The 16,364-nt window shown below is 34.8% G+C and overlaps 1 long non-coding RNA gene across 1 annotated transcript in view; it reads left to right on the plus strand.

The window, feature by feature from the left end:
* The first annotated feature begins 15,812 nt into the window (after positions 1–15,812).
* LOC105853813 overlaps positions 15,813–16,364 on the plus strand; it is a 42,955-nt gene continuing 42,403 nt past the window's right edge. Inside the window, exon 1 of the long non-coding RNA XR_001145582.1 lies at positions 15,813–15,969. This is a non-coding gene — a long non-coding RNA (uncharacterized LOC105853813). The remainder of the gene's footprint in view (positions 15,970–16,364) is intronic.

The following is a 16,364-nucleotide window of genomic DNA, read 5'->3' on the forward strand; positions in this document are numbered from 1 at the left end:
TATATCAAAGTTAAAATATTCATAATGCATGGCTTAAATTTTAATTAAATTCAATTTATCATTTTATTTAGATTCAGTTTATTTAGCTTTTAATAAATTTTAATGAAATAAAATGCAGCTCTGCCATTATTTTTAACTTAATTTTTTCTTCAATATTACAAAGTATAATATCAATAAATCACCTATATTATGTTCCTGTGGCTGTTCCAATAATTGCCACAAATTTTGTGACTTTAAAAAATATTCTGTCTATAGTAGTTGGACCAATTTGCATTCCCAACAGCAGTATAGGAAAGTTCCTTTTTCTCCACATCCTCACCGACGTTTGTTATTGCTATTTTTTCTTTTAACATGTGCCGTTCTCACTGGTGTAAAGTGGTATCTCATTGTGATTTTTATTTGTATTTCCCTGATTACAAGTGATGTTTAACATTTTTTCATGTGCCTGTTGGCCATTTGCATTTCCTCTTTGGAAAAGTATGGTTTTTAGCACTCCCATTTTTTTTTAATTTTATAAATACATTTTCACATCATTCTTCATTTTGTATATTTTTCCTCTCAGTTGTAATCCTGGTGGACTTCCCACCACCACTCCCGCCATGTGCCATCACCACAATCCCATATGCTCTTCCCACCCCAGTTCCAATCCTGTTCCCCTCTTTTCCCCTGTAGAATGTCTTCTGCCCATTTTTTTTTTCTTTTACTGGATTGTTTGCTTTGTTTTTGTTGTGCTTCCTTAGCTCTTTGTAGCTTTTTGTGATTAGCCCATATCCTTAGTATCGTGTACAAAAATTTTCCCCCTATCAGTGGGGTGTCTTTTTGTTTTGGCTAATGTCTCTTTAATTTTATATAATCCCAACTGTTTATTTTTTCTTTCATTTTTTTCTTTGCTTTAGGTGATGTGTCTTTAAAGATATTACTGATATGTATGTCATGTAGTGTTTTACCTATATTTTCTTCTATATACTTTATGGTTTCAATTCTTATGCCTAATTCTTTATTCCATTTTGATTTGGTGGAGGTTCCTCAAACTACTAAAAATGGAGCTTCTATATGATCTAGCAGTTCTACTCCTAGGACTCTACCCAAAGAACACAAAACATTAATTTAAAAGGACACCTGTACCCCTATGTTTATTACAGTACAATTTACGATAGGCAAACTATGGAAGCAATCCAAGTGCCCAAAAATAGATAACTGGATCAAGAAGATGTGATATGTTTACACAATGGAATAATACTAAGCAATCGAAAAGAATAAACTTATGACCTATGCAGCAACATGGATGGAGCTGGAAGGGATTATTCTTAGTGAAATAAGTCAAAGAGAAAAAGAAAAATATTGAATGGTCTCACTTATAGGAGGAATGTAGAGAAAACAACTGAGGAATCAGGGGGGGGGAAGAGTAACCATAATAAAGTAAAAATCAAAATTATCTGGCATCTATAGATATGACATTCTGTAGGGGAAGAGGAGGCAGAAGGATCAGGACAGAAGTGGGAAAATCACAGGGACTATGGTAATGGTATACAGGTGATTGAGTGGGAATTTCACAGAGAAATCATACATTGTACAAAAATGAAGGATGATACAGTGAATATATTTAAAATATCTGTCCAGTTTGGGATGTCAGAAGTCTAAAATTATTGACTTCATACCAAGCCCTCATGTCAGGCAGGACAGCACTCCCTCCTGAGGCTCTAGTGGAGATTCCATTCCTTGCCTCTTCCCAGTTCTGGTGGCTGCTGACTTTTCTTGGTTTGTGGCCACATCTCTCCAATCTCTGCTTCACCTTTATGTTAACTTCTGTTTTATATCTTCCTCTTTATCAAATCTCCCTGCCTCTCTCTCATAAGGACACTTGTGATTATTTTGAACCAACCTGGAGGACCTCAAGTCCCCATCTTAAGATAATTAATCACACCTTTTGCCATTCCAGCTAATAGTTACAAGTTCCAGGGACTTGGAAGTCACTATTAGTCAGTTATATCACCTTTCCCCTTGGGGAACAGAAAAAAAAATCTAGGGTGTTTCAGCCACGTTTCAGATCTGAATAATTATCCAGAGTTTGAGGGCATTCACTAAACATTTAGCAGTGGTTAAAATGAAGGTATAAAGTATTTATCTTATTAATATTTATGGATTATTCTGATTATTTAAATTGCAGCTTATGCAGCTGTCACTTTTAAATTGATATATACAAAATGGCTTGGCTTTTTAAGTATGAAACATTATTCTACTCACTTTAAAGCTGCATTATTTATTTTTTTTTTCAAATATTTTTCAGCGTTCACCTTGTGCTGGGTACTTTTAAAAGTTTTTCCCTAAAGATTTTATGACAGGTGTTACCAATTATGTATTTTTCATAGGTTTTGGTATTCATAAGTCAAACTGTTTTGTCAAAATTCCTTATAATCATGGCTTGAATTAGCACAATCCCACTAAAGTTTGCATTGGTTGCCAAATATACCCACAGTGTTTTGTCATCTTTTTGGAAGAACCATAAATTATTATCAAGGAATTATACAGTTTTAAGGAGACAACAGTAAACTAATCCAGAAAGATACAGACCCTCAGTTAGCTCAGTGGGTTAAAAATAAAAGCATATGAACTGTGGCTGGTTCATATCTGACTCCTGTTAGCATTTAATATGTGGAATTGAGCAATGGAGACATTACCCACAGGAAGTAGGCAGGTTAGCAGAGTAATAGTTAGAGGCTTTGGATTCAGACTTGGGTTGTTTTCTTCCATCTGTCATGTGTATATAATGGGCAAATCATTTACCTTGCTGTATTAATTATCCTAAGTGATTAGACGTAGCTTCTCCCAGTCTTTACTAACTGCTATTAGAATAAAGAAAATATAAGCCCTGTATTACAAGATTAGAGACTGCACTTATGCATGCAGGAACAGTTTTTAAAGATGACAATCAATTATCTTTGAAGGACTAAGAGAGATCTGAAATGACTTAAACTCCAACCTTTAAGGCTGAAGAAAGGAATGAGGACAAAAGGAATCACACATGGACAAATAAGAAAGAAGATAACGAGGCACAGTAGGAAGAGGATAGTCATGGTCGATGAGACTAGCATAAAATATTTGTGTGACAGTGGCGAACCAGCCCTGGCTGTAATTAGAGAACATTGGACAATACTAGAAATTATGTTGCATAGTTAAAGAAAGATTCATATATTGTAGATCTTGAAAATCAGGCAAAATTGTTACATGTCATATGACAAGGAATAGGGAACCATTGAAGACCTTTAAACAGAGAGAAACATAATGGTAATAGTTGGTAATTTGCATATATAGTGAAATAGTTTAAAGACTAATCAAATGAAATTGGGAACTGAGAAAAATATTTTTTCTCAAGCAGACAATTTAATGGAAAAAATGTGACAGTATCCAAGTAAATAACATAACAAGAAAAAGACTTTGCAGAATATTGATTTAATGCATCACTTAAGCAAGAGACTATCTCAAGCCTGCATTATCTGTGCTGTTTCCTTGTACCTTGGACAGCTTATCTATTTACCTCCATCCAGAGAACAGGCACATTTTTCTACGTGAATTGTTTACTTAGGACATATAGTATTTAACAGTATGACAAACTGCATCTAAGGGAGAATTCAGCACTTTTAAAAGTTATGTATTTTTTAATATGCCATGGGTTAGAATATCATGAATAAAAATGACTAAAATTAAATTCAGACCAGCAGAGGATAACTGCCATCATCATCATCTGTTGAAAACATCACTGCGTAAGAAATCACTTTCAATAAGCACAAAAGTTTGTAAATTGCAATTTGACCCCATTGTATAAATTTCAATAGTCATCTGAAACATCGAAAGAACCCATTTAAAATAATTATGTTGATTCTAAATTGTGCATTCAAATGATATGTTCAGTTCACAGATTGGGAATATGACAAGAACATATGCCACAGAAAACGAGATGAAAAGTTGAAGTTAGTTATCTAGTCTAGTGGTAATTTTAAAATACAGGTAAAGAAAATCTTCCCCTTTAAGTAAAGATGACAAATACGAAATGAAAAACAACAGAAATTGTATAGTTATGTTAATATAGTTACCATATTAGAGATAAAATTGGTCATTTGTACAGTGAAGCTCTATGGAATTCTTTTAGGATCAGAAACTAATGTCACTCCCCATTAAAATTGAAGCAAATGCCTTATTTGGTCAAGGCAGCATGCATAATTTAATTAGATGTCCTAATATTCTAGAAAATGACATGAAAGGACAGTACAAATGTACTTAGCAGCCCTAAATTATAGAGACATTACAGTAGAACGTATGTATTTTTATAAACACTTTGTTAGTGTCGCTTCTGCTCATGATTACAAAAGGGTATGAGCAACTTTCTATTTCCCTAAAGCTCAAAGTGTAGTTGGAACAGAAATGAATGGAAGCGAAAGTCCAGAGTCAGATAAATTGATGCATTTTCTAACAAGATTCTGAAGAAATCAAGATTTGCAGCAACCTGGAACTGGTAAGTGCTGCAAAGGATGTGACTCAAGGGAGGGAGGACAGAGGGGAAAAGTTGTACCGTGGAATTATGTTGGGGGATGACAAATTACATCTCAATTTTGCTTTAATAATTATAAGCAAATTTTTAAAAGTGGTATGTAATTATTTGTAAAAGCTGAAATGGCTTGACAATCCCCTTATTTAGGGTTGAAAATCAGAATCTGATTAAATGAATTGCCATTTCCTTTTTCCTGCCTTTTTGAGAAATTGGTTTGACTTTAGCTCAAGGAGATCAGTGGCTAGGAGATGATGTCGATGAACTAAAAATACAAAGCTCCCTCAAATAACTTAATTAAAGTCATACCATTTTCAGACACCAGAAAATATAAAAAATCAAAAGACAACAGTCATAAGATAATTGCACAGCTGCATTCTCGACAGCACTGGTGTCAGTATTGACTGGACTTTTACTTCTTTAATGTCAAGATTGTTCTCCTTTCTATTACTCTGTTTTCAGAATGTAGCTAGTAAATGGATGTAGTTCAATACTCTAAAAGAAGTCTAAAAACACTATTGTTTGATGAATTTAAGTAACTTTATAAAGGTTTTACCCACACCTTATTTTTTCCTGTGAGGTTAGCAAAAAGACATTATCTTCATTTTTGTTTTCCCAATTACTCATGCTAGTAAATAGTACATGTTCAATGAATATTTGTTGGATAACTGAATCATTCAATTTTCGCATGGTGCCTGAAACAAACATTAGGACAAGGTTCCAGTTGTTCCAAGAAGCTGTAAGTGACTCTAATAAAAAATTTGTTTGTCTTTTAAAATTCAACTATTAAAGAAATTACAGAAAATGAGATAATTTTACATATAATGGTTATGATTAAAGTTTGTACCAAGGTCTATCTATTAATGATGTCTGTCTCTGTGACCAGACCATGTCAAATCTTAATCCAAAGTATGTAAGTTTTCTGTTACTGAAAGACAGATGTCAGGACCCCACAATGCCATAATGTTATTGAACATTAAGATTGAAACTAGGTTACAACTGAAGATTCTAGAAAGCTACCATCCACATCTACAGGCTTTGTATCACTCTTTGTTCTTGTGAAGGATCAACCTTCTTTACTTTTAGCCTGTGTTTTGCTAAAAATGGACTTTCCTTCTTAGTCTTCAGATTTAAGATAAAATCTCTTGTCACAAATTAAAATTCCTAAGGACAGAACTGTTATTAAATGAGTGAGGTCATGTCCCACATCTGGACCAAAGCATTGTAGGCTGGGTAATAGGAATATAACTACTCCAAAAAAAGAAAAAAAAAACTGCAATGAGACAAAAATAACAGGAAAAACTCGAGTATGTTTACCCTTTACTAGGAGAATATTTGTGTCATTTGATTTTCATTCTCTACACCCAACTCTGCTGAAGCTCAAAGTGGCAAATCCAAAGTTACAGTCATCCATTAAAACAAGTAGCTGATAGTACTAATCCTCTTAACCGCCATCCCATAAAAATGGAAAAAAAAATCTGTTTGGGTAGAGGCAGAATGATTCCATTTTCTTTTTAAACTTTCTTTCAGGAATGTTATTGCTCTCATCATACATTGATTTTAAGTCCCTACAAAGGATGTTCCATTGTTGTCTATGTCTTTTAAAAATCATTTTACTACATCCAACAATCAATTTTTCTCACTGATATTTTTGCACTTACATTAACACTTGAAAACTTTAAGCTTCAGTGGTGGAAATTTCTATATAAATTATTAATCTGATTTAATTTAAATTTTCATAAGTATTGAAGAGATTGCATGCAAGTAGCCAATTTTCAAGATTTGGTCATTTCTAATTCAAGGCTACACTAATGTGCAGCCTTTGGATATTAACTTTACTTAAGTAAAGCATGAAATAATTTCTTTCATCCAAGACAAAATGTGGATGGCAGATGCTTTTCAAAAGGCTTAATGAATTATCGCAATTGTAGACCACCCAAGAGTTAGAAGTAGAGTTAGAATTGAATTTATAGATAGCTTAAAAGTAATGTGATGTCTGGTAGGTCTAACAATTTTAATAATTGAAACTTTAATAAGCAATTTGGTGTGTCTGTGAGAGCCATGTACTTTCCAGGTTAAGAACCTAGAGTTGCAGAGTGAAATATTCCTTAAGCGTTTCCTATTTTATTCTCCAAGGTCAATGAAATAATCTCTGAAAGGCAAATGCTTAAATGATACCTTCATTAAATGAAGTGTCAAGTCAGTCATCACCATGCACTAAGGAATATTTTTGAAGGCAAGTAACCAAGTAAGAAACAATAGCTTCCATAAATATTTACAACCCTGCAGATAGGGTTAAAATTATTCCGACCTTGACTTTATTACACCTACATGGATAGTCAGTTTATAGCAATGAAGCTAGGCCAGTTTAAATTCATCATAATGCATGATATTGTAATAACATGAATGCGAAAAACAGAAATCAGTAGATATTATTTAATGGTGTCATTTGAGGATCATAAAATAATCTCCCCTTTATCAAAATGTTTTCTCTCTAAAATTTCACCACCGGATACCCAAATGGATGAATGTCTAATCTAATTATATTTATTCACACCCCAGGTTGTCTAGTAGAACCTCACTATTGGAAAATGTTCTCTAACAAAATTAGTCTAGCAGAATGCTGAGCAAACACTTTGGAAAAGCAGTAGGTTATTTTCCAATTCATTTTGGCATAAAAAGTAACAAAAACAAATAATAGCAAAGCTGAAAAGTTGTATTTTTAGCCAAAAAAATCCAAGCGCTTAGTAAAAGCATACCAGAATTAAACTTGTGGATAAGATCAGTGTAATACTTTGAATAAGGTAGCAGACTAAGAGCTGTTGGGTAGGTTGACAGGTTTTGCTGATGTGTGGCTGGTGATATGGATTACCATGACCCTTCTTTGAAACATCACTTGGAGTTGGCTGCATGAGATATCACAAGGCCTCTGGTAACCCACCCGCTAGACACCAGTTCAGCAACAAAGCAATAGCAAGGGATGGCCAAACTTGGAGGCTGAAGGTGATAACTGACAAAAGAGAAGAAAAAGGGACCAGTGGATGTAGAGGAAATGTCTCATTGGAGATAACAAGTAAGCCTCATCTCATAGTTAGTGTCTAATATTATATCCTGATTAAAGACTTCTAAATAGTTTCTAGGGCTTTGCTAATAAAAGTGTCCTCAGCAGACCTTTATCATCAACGTCACATGCCCAAATACTTTACTTGTACATGAATGTTAGAAAAACATTGCCATTTTGGTATCCAGATAGAAACATTCAAAAAGAAGTGAAATAAAATCGTTAATAACAGCAACATTCTTTCAAGTAAATACTTTTTGTTTGTTTATTTTAATTGGAGACTAGTAATGAAGTAATGATACTTTGGTGAATAAAACTTTTTAAAAAATTTTAAATTAGGAATTTTTGTTCAAAGACTGCATGCTGTTTACCTAGCTGTTTCCTTGTTTCAGGAAGAAAGCAGACAATATACTTTACCTTCCATCAGCTGTGATATTGGAAATTGCAACAAGAAATTTAAGATGAGAGAATGTCAAACCACTTCTCTTCCCTTTTCCACATGAAGCCAAACAGCCACGTGAAAAATGAAGGGGAAAAAAAAAAGTGAGTTTTCCACTTTGTTTTATCCAATTCACATACATATTTGGAAAATTCCTTATGTCTGAATGTTCAACTTTTATTTACTGTAGGGTATGACCATCACACTCAACAGAAGATAATGAACAAGAAGTATAAAAAAAGCATTTCAGTCATTTAAAGTTAATAATTATGTTTATAAAATGTTTGTCTCTTGCAGCATCAGAAAAAGAAAAGAAACTACCTCTTTAGCCCTCGAAGTTAGCCACATATCCCAATATGTGCTCATTGTATATTCATAATGGTTGAGAAATTTCCTGCTAAGATACCTCTAATTTTCATCTGATTCCAATTTTCCCACCCAAGCCTCAGACCACCCATGACAGACAAAATTACGAACAAGAGCTAATTTTTTTATAATCAAAATGGTTTGCATAAAAATATGTGAAAGGAAAGACATCTGAGTACCCTCCTTTAGAAGACAAGTTTGAGGCCAAGTTAGAAGTCATGGCATGATTCAGTAATTTATTTGCACATCCATCATACAGATCTCTAGTTATCTTCACAGTCATCATATTTCTATATATTGGAAGATCAAAGACATAGTGCATTCCTATGCTGCATTCTGAGTTTCCACAAATTTCCAGATTTCAGTTTATGTGTAGCAAGAAATTAATCTTTGTACCACCTTCCTCTTTGTGGTATTATAAATATCACCTCTAAAAGTGGATGTTACGATGTTTTGGAGATGTGGCAAGTGTTATATAAGAGATTGTTACTGGTAAGTGTATTTTCTTAAAGACAAACTAGGATTAATAATATGGTGCATATTCTGGGTTTATTTAATAATATTCAATTTAGAAGATCCAATACATTCATTCTTCAAAGGATTTTCCTTCAGCTAGTTAGCCATTTTTGTGTAGAAAGAAATAACTTTAAATGACAAAGACATAACTACTCTTTTTTTAAAAAAAACTTTATTTGACCTTGAACTTTATATAATTGGAGTGAGTAAATCTTTAAAGTATATATCTTTGAAAAGACTAATGTGTTAAAATCATCACAATTTTATATTGAATTTGCTGTTAATAAAAAAGAAAAACAATTGTGATGGCTATTAACACATTTTTCTTTTTAAAGATTTCTGCATTTTTATATAGTTTTATTGTGAAAATATATTTATAGAGGAACAAATATATATATATATATACATATATATATATATATAATATATATATTTATAGAGGAACAAATGATTATGAAGTAAAGACAAGCGTAATCACCCCTCAGATCAATAAATAGAATACAGGGGTTCTCTTCTCCATTATTGTTCCATCATGTAATTCAAATTTTGAATTGTGAACATGACAAATTTTATACATAATGTTAAGGTAGTTCACTGAGCATTCAATTTGGGTTAACTTGTACATTTGATTTCAACTTTTAGCAGCAATGCAATAGAATTTCTCTATTTCTTTAACATATGGATCTACTTTAATAAATTTTATTTTTACAGTAGGTAATTCTATGCACAAAAATATACTAGTTGAATTCCTTTATAATTATTCATGCACTTATTCATCCGACAAATGCAAGAGTATCTATTATATGCCATGCAGAGTCTGTGCAACAGAGGAAAAATAATGATGACTACCATTCTCTCATGAGACTGATATTTATGTGGGGAGAGACTTATTACACTCCATTAAATTGAAAAAATGAGATATTTGTTGATAGCAGTATGTCCAGTGAACAAAACACAAAGTCAAGCAATACAGTAGATATATAGGTGGACGGTTGGGTTTCATTCTAGAAAGGAAGGTTCCTCCAGGTAAGGGCATTTGAGAGGAAACAAGCTAATGAGTATGAGCCACCAGGTAAAGCTATAGGGATGGAGCATTCTGAGCAGAGGGAAGAACAGCTTGTCAAACAGCTTGAGAAAAGACCAAACATGAAAAAAACCTGTGTGGTTGCTGTGCAGTGAAAGCAAGGGTGGACACAGGATGAGATTAGAGTGCTAGGTGAGGACAACAGGCGAACAAGATTGCATCTTATGTTTTATAGCTTTGCATTAGGAGGTTAATATATATGGAGTGGGAAGCAATGGGAGTGTTCTAAGCAAGAAAGTGAAGTGATATGTTTTACATTTTAATAGCCAGCCGCTGTGTGGAAACTATTTTGTGGTAGGAATGAGTGCACATGTAGAGTCAGGCCAGATAGGAGATGATTATAATAATGTAGGCGAGTGAAAATAGTGGTTTGGACATGCAGGGTAGCAGAAGATAGGAAGAGAGGTAATTGCACTTAAGTTCTGTTTTGAAGATCAGCTTCACAGTGTTCACTTATCAGTGGGCATACAAAAGAGAAAGGAGAATCAAGAATGGTGGCTTGGTTTTAAACTGAGCAGTGTTTTGGATGGAAGTGTTATTATGTGAGGGAAACTGAGAAAGAGGAGAGTGGTAAGAGAAGAGAATAGAGTTTAAGGAAATTCAAAAGCCATGTGACTTGACTAACTTCACAGTTCAAGTAGGTCCTTCATGGTTAGAAAACTGTACACCTTTTGCAGACTCTACAAGACCGCTTAACACTTTCTAGAACTCTACTAGGGTTTCATGTGAAACAGATTTTAGATCACATATCAGAAAACACTGATATTGATGTGTGAACATGTTTTGAATCTTCTTTAAGAAACTTGTTTAATCTACTCTGTCCTAACCATATAGGAAGAGGATATGAGTTCCCTCAGGTATTTTCCAAGTCACTTGATAAGTGTAGTGCTTTTCTAACACATCAGTTTTATTTGAAAATTTAAAAGGGTTTTGACATCAACTTTAAGAAACTTAACCACATGTCATTTATAATATCCCATGTAAATTATGAACTATAAGTAAGTATTACTAGGAAGTTTTCTTTATGAGACATGAGATCATTAAAGCCAACTCCTGGGGGCCTTTAAGCTTTGCCTTAAGAGCTGTGGAGGCCACTAGAAGGTTTTAAAAATAGGAGTTATAAAAGGGGTGTAGTCTCTTGAAAATATGTATCCACTTGGCTACAGTGGATAGAAAAGACTGTTACAGTAATGAACATGAATGAGTGGGATTGAGTAAGTCTGGTAACAAAGGGAATATTGAGGCATATATACCAGGAAAGAAAGCACAGTGGGCAGATTAAGTGCTCTGTGGGCATGGTGAGTGATTGGATACTAGACCCAAATTTAGTGACTTTTATCTCTTGTGGCACAATTCACTGAAAATAGGCAACAATTAAAGGTAGATGCATTAGAAGAGAGGGTGAGTTTGATGTATCAGCAAGGTATCCAAGTAGAAGGTACAGTAGACTCTACAGTTGTGATGCTTAAGAAAAGCTACAGAAATCCCCTGTGGAGAGTTGTAATGGGATCTGTGGAGGTGAATGAGATAACAGCGTATCAAGTGAGAGGAGACTATGGCTTCTGAAAGAATCTGAAAGATACAAATGCTAGAAAAGGAAAACAAGTTTACAAAAGAGGATAAGCCACAAAGGATAGAAAGAAAACCAGAAAAGCATGAGCCAAAAGACATTGAGAAAGAGATTGATCAGCTGCATAGATGTTTTAGAAAAGGCAGAAATCACAAAGATTGAAAATTATTCATGGCATTTAGCAATAAAAAGATACTTATTTGATGGTCTTGTCAAAACAGCATAGTGAGGGCACAAGCCAGATTGTAGTAAGTAGAGAAATGAAAGTAGAAATAGGGAATAACACTGAATCATTGAAGAGGTCTGCCCAAAAGGACGGAATGAAGAAGGGGGGACTTGTATCCAGGAAGCTACATTAGACTGTTGTAGAGAACTGAACACTTATAAATGTTACTAGAAAGGACTTTATAGGCAGACAGTTGTTGACAGTTTGAGAGAGAGAGAGATCAAAGAAAAATTTCTGAGGCAGGAGGAATTGTCATCCATGTTCACAGCGAGTAATTTGCCTTGAGCAGCTTTAAAAAACAACTTTCCACTGTAATGGGAAAGAACAAAAAAAAAAAAGACGAATCTACATATAAGCAATTTTGTTGATTCTCTTAGAAAGTAGCACAGTCTAAGGATAACACGGTGGGGGGAACAGAGAGAGAAAGATTGGGTAGCATTGTATAAAGTGAGAGAAAGAGCTGAGTACTTATGTGTAATGTTTATGTGGGGTTGTAGTCAAATTTGAGGGCTGTCAGTAACATCTTTTGTGGACATCTAGAAGTGGTTCTTAAAAGCCCAGAACAACTTAGAGGAGTTTCAGTTGGATTAATCCAAAATTGGATTTTGCCTGGTGGGACTGTGGAAGTATCAGAAAAAAAAATGGAACAAGAAAGCAGGAGGTGTTGACCCTGTGCTGTATGAAGTCATGAAACAGGGCCTCAGAAGGGAAAGAATAGTCAAAGGATGAAAACTGGAAGAGAATGAAAAGAAAATAGATGAAACAAGGAGTTGGAGATACTAAAAGGGCTTACAGGATGTGTAGGGATAGAGTTAGAAGGGTTGAAGATGATAGATAACTGACATATTAGAGAGTTGAATGACTTGCCTTTGTTAACACTGAGCTAAAGTAAAGACAGGACTAGAGTTAAAGAGGAAATCTGAGAACCAGATGGGCTGGTCTTTAATGAATGAAAAGAACTGATGTGATAGTTGACAGCAGAAAGAAGTTAGGTAAATGTGTGCCCACACTGTAACCACCAATTTAGTCAAGTGTTTATGTGATTAATTTAGAACTATATTGGTGAGAGTCTGTCATCTCAAGAAAATTTCCCTACTTGTCATCGAGTCTAATTCATCTATTTCAACTATATTTTAAAATGTTAAGTTGTTCTCAATACATTAGCATTATTTTTCATCTAAAGGCTACTCATAAATTGACCACTGCCAATAAAAAAAAAAATCTCATTTATACTATGACAGGCATTATGAGGGCTTAAAAATAGAGTTAAGAGCCCAAAACTTGAAATTATTTACAGTTGAGTGGGAAAATTCATTTGATGAAAATAAGATAAACTACATCACATGAGTGCTATATGAGAAGGAAGATTTAGCAAGGTTCTGAAGCATGAGGTGATCACAATTTAAGAGTGACTAAGCACCATTCAAAAAAAAAATACAGTTCACAAAAGAAGAGGATTAAAAGTTTTCTTTTAACTCTATCTTAGGTCTGTTAACCTATACTAATTGCATCATGCTCTGAGACACAGCAAAGTCATCTTGGCAATACATAGGTGAGAATTCAGTCATACTTCCTTCAGTAATTACCTTCAGTCTATAGATGGGCCCCACAAGGGTCAGGGAGATGAGTAGAAGTTCCTTTTAATTCATTTGGTGTGGGCTGCAAAAGGGGAACATTCAGGAAACTCCAAGAAGGTTCTTGATAAGTCCCTGACCAACAAAATTTTAGATGCCATTTCAAAAAGGACCCAGGGCTTGCTATACTACTATTCAAGGGTCTCAACCTCTGAACCACCGGCAGGATTCACTAAGGCCTGGAATTATAGACTAGGAGATTGCACTCCACCAGACATTCTGTGGTTATAGGAATCTCTGAAAGGCCTCTAGTGGGAACCCAAAGATAAATCTGTGTCCATGACTGCCCCTTTGAGGCCCATTCCTAGTCACATGTGAATATCTTATTTCCCTTCACCAAACCACCAGTATCCATATCACATCTCGCTCCTACCCCCATATCCTGCATATCTCTCCCCTGTTCTCTCAGTACCCATTATCTTCTTTTTGCCAAATTCAAATTTTATTCCTACTATTATTTGTACATAAATGCTTTGGGGGTATTTATATTCCACAGATTAGTGAAACCATCCAATATCTGTCTTTTAGTTTTTTGCTTATTTCACTGAACATAATCACTTCAAGTCCCATCCATATTGTACCAAATAACACCATTCCATCTTTCTTCATGGGTACATAGTACTCCATTGAGTATATGTTCCACAATTAGGGAATACAAGTTGTTAGAGCCCCTCTGGAAAACAGGACGGGAGTTTCTTAAAAACAATTTAAAAAAAATAGAAATTCTGTATGATCCTGCAATACCTAGGTATTTAGCCAAGTAATTTGAAAATTCTAATACAAAAGATTTATCTATACCTGTGTACATAGCAGTATTGTTCACAATTTATAAGTCTCAGAACCAACCTATGTGTCCTTCAACAGATGAATGGATAGAGACATTTTGGCATGTGTAGATATTTATGATATGACTATAAACCTAAGACCCATAACTGACTATAATGGACATTCTCCACTTATGCTGAAATATTCAAATATGCTTTCTTAGCAAAAACCTTACCCAACACCATCATGACAATCCACTTGGTGTACGTAAAACAGGTGAGAGTTTGTGTGACTCAGGAGACATCACCTGACAACTATATCATATTCGATACCATTTCTTATCTATGAAATGCATGAGCTAAACAGGATGCTACCACACAATACTTGGCATATATAATAGGAGGGTACTTATAAGTGGTAATCTTTATTACTCTTAAGGGTAAGTTGGAAAACTGGACCTAAAATCACAAATGAAGCATCTGAGTTTGTTTTGCCACCAAGACATGAAAGACATAACTCTGATTCTATGAGTTGTTAGGACAACTAAATTCAAGAAGATTGGCTGCTTCTTTATAGGTCTCCAAGAAAGTGCAAATTGCCATGCACTTCCAGGTATCTTTCATTTATTTCATAGAATTCTGTGTATCATTGTCAATGAATAGCTATTGTTTGTCAGTTCGCCTGTCTCCCTTTAGCACCACTAATATGGGACTTGATGAGCTCTAAACTGATATAAATGCACCAGAGATTTTTTTTTAATTAGCTAAATTAAATAATCCTAGAATAACTTTCTAGAATAACCAATGTTATGAACATTTTACCTCACCAGAAGAGAGACATTAGAATGGTTTTGAGCAAATGTTTCTTCCCCTTTATTCTGCCAAGTTGAAGTCCTTTATTTGATTTGTCATTGTTGTCTTTTAATGTTTGCCAGAGCTGTTACTTCCCCTGCTTTTATCAAGAAGCAATAACTACTTAGAAAAGTTAGTTATGTTCACAGTTTCCTAGTAAAATCTTTTGGCTGTTTAGAATGGCAGTAAATCATCTTAAAACATCAAAATAAAATGTGAAAATTTATCATAAAAAATTGATTTGGTGCTTCAAACCATAACTGAGTCCCAGAAAACAGTGAGATGATAATTTGCTTTCTGTCACCTCGAAAGTTAACTGGAGGAGGGGGGGTTCACAACACACACACACACATTTTTCTGACAGCAAACAGGCAAATCCCAGACAAAACTGCAGGGAAGGGGCATAGAAAGGAAAAAAAAAATCCTGGAAAAGCTGAGCTTCCAATCTCCTCCCACTAGTCTCTGTGAAGGATGACTTCAGTCCCTTTCTTAACTAATTCTGTCACTGTAAAATCCTACAGTCATTCTTCCACACATAAAGGACAAATAAGCTCAAGAGGAGGATCTAGATGCTTTCAGTTTTAACTATTCACCAATGGTGGAAAAGGCAGAATGCCTAAGCTATGTCTTAGTAGCCAATAGGATAGCTGTGTATCTCCCACATGACTCGCTGCCCCTGTCTTTCACATGGGCTGTAATTTAGTTCAATTCAGAACTGCAGATAGTACAGCTTTCACAGGAGCAAGGGATGCCTGAGCACAAGTGGCTGAGTTCCGAGAGACTTTATGAAGCACTTTCCTGCCTCCTTCCTGCTTGCAGAAGGGGTTTCTGCACCTGCATCAGGGACAGTCTGACAAAAGCCTCTGCTGTGCCTCCGGGGACCAGGAACGAGCACGAATATCCACTATGAAACTGTAAGTATGTATTTCTTTCCGTCAAGTGTACTGGCTAAGATAGTTTTATGTCATAAGCTTGGGATATTTAAAGATATTTTCAGTGTACTCTCTCGTTACATGTTTTGAAGGATATTCGACTGACAGGAAAATGTCCAGGGACAATTGTTGCATGTTTTATTATGTTAAAGATAAAGAATGAAAAATAAAAGTCAGGCATTCCAAAGAGTAGCTGCAGGAGGCTGCACCCCGGAACATTGGTCTAGTATGCTGCTTTGTTCATAAGGAAAAATGAAGGCGCACACATATGTACTTAGTTCACTGCTTTTTGCTCTTTATGTCTAATCAGGTTTGATCTGTCCCCAAGAAAAATAAAAGGCAAACTTTGCTGACTCCACTGACAAGGCTCCATAGAC

Source organism: Condylura cristata, unplaced genomic scaffold, assembly GCF_000260355.1.
Source record: "Condylura cristata isolate star-nosed mole 26May11 unplaced genomic scaffold, ConCri1.0 scaffold00018, whole genome shotgun sequence".
In the NCBI taxonomy this organism is placed as follows: Eukaryota; Metazoa; Chordata; class Mammalia; order Eulipotyphla; family Talpidae; genus Condylura; species Condylura cristata.